Below are 5,264 nucleotides of genomic sequence, written 5' to 3' on the forward strand. Positions count from 1 at the left end.
TCGTCAACGCGATTCTAGATTTTACCCGTGTTTGGAACATCAAAATGGTAGAATTTCAGTAGAAGAACATAAGCCTTACTATCGTTTTGTTGACGTCTTTTTCGTGAATAAAAAGGCCCGATTCAAAACGTCTTGCTGAGTGACCTAATGATCTTTCGACTGTCAATCTCCTTACGAACGTTTATATTCTACTCAGACTCTACTGCATCCGATGCCTATTTCATACTTCGGTATCGGCAATTCCCACGCTTTCTTAATTTAATTTTTCCTACACTCTTCATTTTTAGGAGAAATATTGTGTCACGGAGACACCAGGAAAATGAGTTTCTGCAATTTTTAATTAACATTGCAGCGACCTACGCAGAATCCTTCACATCCGTTGGACATACACCTTCAGCAACAGTGAGCAGTCTATCCATAGGACGAAATATAGGTCTAGGCCTTATGTTGCTAGTTAATCGCTAAGTGTGTAAAAGGGATTGAAGCTCACCAAAAGCATATATGTAAGATAAGATAAGATAATTTTTATTGATCCAATCAAATGGAAATTCAGTTTGACAAAAATTGACAACATCATAGTCACTACTGTAAAAATAACATTATAGATGCAAATACGAACAACATTCACATACGAAACACATAGGCCTACACACTCACAACCAGCGCTTTATGAATTAGACTTCTATGAACTTCTCGATGATGACAGCTGATCTTGTAACATTCTGACCGACAGTGGGAAGAAGGAGTTTTTAAATCTTTCTGTTTAGTTCTAATGGAATGGAGACGACCACTGCGTTCAGATCTTATGTAATAGTGGTTTAATGGGTGAAGGTTATCTTTAAGAATCGTGAGTGTTTTGGAAAGGCATCTTTCATAGAAAAGCTCTTCAAGAGACGTAGCTGTGTTCGAGTGATATACGATGCTTTTTTAATTAGTCTATTTAGTCTAAGTCTTATAGTGCAAGTGAAGTAATTACCATACCTGCAGGTGATGGCAAAGTTAATTAGACTGCTGATGGTTGCTGTATAAAAAAGTTTTTTTTTAATTTCATACTCTCACTGAAGGGGTGCTAATATTTCATCTCTCTTCTGATTTACGCATACAAATCTAGCCCTTATGTCTTTCAAATTCATAACCATAAAGATTGGCTTAACAAATAAAAAAAATAGTTGAGCTAACTGTAAGCGTCTCCAAACCAACGCCAAACTATAGGCCCTATCTGGTTTTTAAAGCTGAAGAAATGCCTTCTAGTAAGTTCTAGCACAGTGGTTCCCAAACTTTTTTGTCTCGTAGACCCCTTGGAAATCTTTGTAGACCACTGGGGGTCTATATACACCACTTTGGGAATCACTGTTCTAGAAGCACAGGTGGGTGGAGGAGACGGAAGAGTTGTACGATTAATGACAATGCTTTTTGAGTAGCATTAACAAGTGGCTGAGGGGTAAAGCACTTGGCTTCCGTGCCGAGGTCCCGGGTTCGAATCCTGGTGAATTTCTGGATCTTTGGGCGCCTCTGAGGCGTTTAAAGGATTGAAAATACCTTTTAATAGTTTTAATATTAGAATAATCCAGAACACAATTTTACTACCTCCACCCCCGAATTCGCGTAATAATAGCTAAGCATATTGCCGGCCCCATTGTTTTATCGGTTTTATGGTCACAGTTACGGCGCGAACAATGCTAAACCATTGTTCCAGACATTTTCTACGTTAATCGAAATGGTAACCATGTCAGAATTTAGTAGGCCCTATAAGGACATTGGCTTGATTTACATCAGTGTTTCTCAATCTTTTACTAGTGGTGCTCCCCACCCAATCCGACGAACATATTAACTCCACGCCAAACGGTCTGGGAAGCGCTAATGTGTAAGCCTAGCGTTTTATCCCCCGCATTCTTATTTTATGTAATAAATTAGAGACGTTCTATCAAAGAAGAAGCTATTTAACGCTCTACAGAGTCTACACGTATCCATGTGTTCATCTAGTCGTGCGTGTTCATCAGAGACTTAACTCGACTAAAGAAAGAAATAAAGAAAGGGGCGACACAGCCACACCTTGAAGTGTGAGAACATTGGAAGCTCATTTAGTGCATGTAGGCCCTATGGCCAAGATCTTTGGGGCTCGCCAAGACCTTCCTTCAGGGAATAGTACCAGGAAAAAAAAGAAGAGGCAGACAGAGAAAGCGATGGACAACATAAAAGAATGGACGGGCCTGCCATTGAAAAAGGCTCTAACTAATGCAAAGGACAGAGAGGAATGGAGAAAGGCGGTTGACGAATATTGCATGGTGCCCCAACGATCCAACAGGTAAAGATAGGTACGTTTTTGAATGTGGGGAAAAAAATTACTTTTCTTGTATTTTAACGTATATTATTAATTTAGGCAATCAATCACTGAGTACTGGCATATAATCACTGAGTACCGGCACCTTTTTTTTTTTTTTCAAAAAAAGCACTGTATATATATATATATACACATATATATACTGTATATATTTCGTCCATCGTGGTTCGAGTTCGATGATGACCACTTTTGTCATCCAGGGGGGCTGAGGGCTTTGCACTGGGGTTTTGTGCCTCCTCGTGTGGCTGGTGAGACCTATGTCTGCCCGGAATGTTCGGCTGCACACTGGGCAGATTATTCCAGCTGGAACTAGTGTCATTGGCCTTGCCTTTCATTTCTGGCGTTTTTCTTCTGCCAACGCTGTTCTCTTTTCTTCAGTTCGCCAGTTTTCACAGCGTGACTCCATGATGCTCTGTCATGTGCTTCTGTCTCCCAGGTGGCTGGGTGCATGCTGAAGGCTTTCTGAGAATTTTTGAATTAAGCGTTTTCTTAGTCCACCTTGTGAGCGCTTTCCTTTCCTTTATTGGCCATACAGGAGTCGTTTAGGGATGCGGCGGTCTTCCATTCTGCAGACATGTCCTGCCCATCGCAGCTGGGACAGCATCAGGATTGTGTAGATGCTATGCCAACCCGCTCTTCGAAGGACTTCAGTATCTGGTATTTTTTCTTGCCATTTGCCATTCAGTATTTTTCTTAGACAGGTCACGTGGAAGTGGTTCAGTTTTTTTTTTTTTGCATGTTTTCTGTATACTGTCCACATTTCTGAGGCATAGAGCAATGTAGGGAGGATGACGGCTAGATAGACCCCTAGCTTTGTGTTAGCGATGATACCTCGTTTGTTCCAGACATTTGAAAAAGTCTGCCATAGGATGCATTGGCCTTGGCGATACGCAGCTCGATTTCGTTGTCGATCTTTCCATTTCAGGAGAGTGCCAAGATAGGCGAATCTATCCACTGCATTTATATCATGTTCATTTATCCTGATGCTTGGATCCGAGTTGGCTTTACCTGGAGCAGGCAGATCTTATCTTATCTTATGAGACTTCAGTCTTTTTTGTGTTTATGGTAAGGCCAAAGTCTGATGCAAAGACTGCTATGTTGGAGGGTTGAGAAGACTAGTCCAATATCTGAGAGATTTTTTTTCCTGAGATGAACTGCGCAGTAGCTCTCCATAGGGGTGTTTTAAAATCTAAATCGGGCCTCTCGAGGGAGAATGCAGTTTTGAAGGACGTGGTCGGTATTCTTTGGTGACAATCTGCAAGGGTAAAGTTCACAAGTAGTGGGCACGTGAGCATGTGCATGGCTAGGTCAACTTCATGTAAAGCAAGGAGAAGAAAGAAAAAAAAAGCGATGATACGCGACAATTGGGAGGATTATAGTTCTATCTTCTTAGAAATTACAGACGTCCTTTCAAAACTGAAGATAAAACGTGCGAGAACTGTGATTAAATCGCGCTGGAATATTAAAATAAGAAAGAAAACTTGGAGTTTATCTTACAGACACAGTGGCGTACTGAGAGGAGGGCGGGTGGGGCCAGAGCGCCAAAAAGGTTATCAAAACAATATGCCTATTATGTAGATTGTAGGGGCCTATCCCTTAATTGTTGTTCGCTTACAAATGCCCCCCCCCCCTCGGACTGACGCTATTCACGAAAATGGTATAAAAATCCTACCAAGAAGACGAAACGACGATTCAATTAAATTACGATGTATTTTAAGGATTTAAACATTGATAATAATGCCGTTTACACTTCATCAATTATTCTACATGGATCTATAACCACAACATTATGGGCCATTCCCATTGAAAAAAAAATCCACGCTGCACCCCCATCTCCCTTCCCACCCCGGCCGCGAACCACAGGTTGAGAAACGCTTTCCTCAATTCATTTTTCCCCCTGTTCATCACCGTACCGTAACTGGTACCTTTAAAAAAAAAAAGAATGTTTTAATTTCTATGTTTTGTAGTAGAGTCTAGTTAAAAAAATATTAATGGAGCTATTAAGCTTATCTAGATCTATATAGATAAATATAGATCTAGATCCAGATTTAGAATCTACTTCTGTGACGCTATCCAATCAGTGACTAGAATCGAGATTGTACATCAACGCCACCTGGACATCAAGCATGGTCGTAGGTGTAATGAAACAGGAAGCATTAGATTCCAGATTTAGATCTATTTGAAATTATGCCCCTTACCCATAAAAATGATAAATTACGACTTCAACTTTTCCCATTATTTCCGATAAATACTAGACGCTAATTAAAGTTTATGCTCATTTTTATAATGTATCAAGATACAAATGTACACCCAATAATGTGATATATAGATAGATCTAGTCTAGACTAGATTTGGATTTTGATCTCTAGATGTCTATTTCATAAAGATTGCGATTACCCGAAAACCCTTTTTATACGAAAGCAAAGCTTGTACACGGTCATTGTTACAGTAATGCCAGTTAAGCGTTGATAAAATATACGTAAAATAAATTACACGTTACAGCTAGCTAGAGGTGACCTGCTTATAATTTTATTACGCTTAAAATATTTTAGGCATCGAATATATAGCTTATATTTATTTAATATTTTATTTACATTAATTAATCATTATGAAATTATTGTAATTTTCATCGCAAGTATCAGAATATCTGATTTTATGTATTTCATAAACGATTACCTTATTTTACTCTATTTTTATCACTTTAAACACCGAAAATAAATATAGCTATAGTTGTATAAATAAAATTAGAAAATAAACACCAATTATTAAAAAATAAATGCGGTAAATAAATACTGTAGGGATTATCTATTTCATTTGTTTGAAAATTCCGAGCTTACAATTAAAATAAAAAATATAAAGATTTAATTCTGATACTACATTATTTTTTTCCTGAAAGTAAATATTTAGAAAATAGCATACAAAT

This window comes from Biomphalaria glabrata, chromosome 5 (genome assembly GCF_947242115.1).
Source record: "Biomphalaria glabrata chromosome 5, xgBioGlab47.1, whole genome shotgun sequence".
Taxonomy (NCBI): Eukaryota; Metazoa; Mollusca; class Gastropoda; family Planorbidae; genus Biomphalaria; species Biomphalaria glabrata.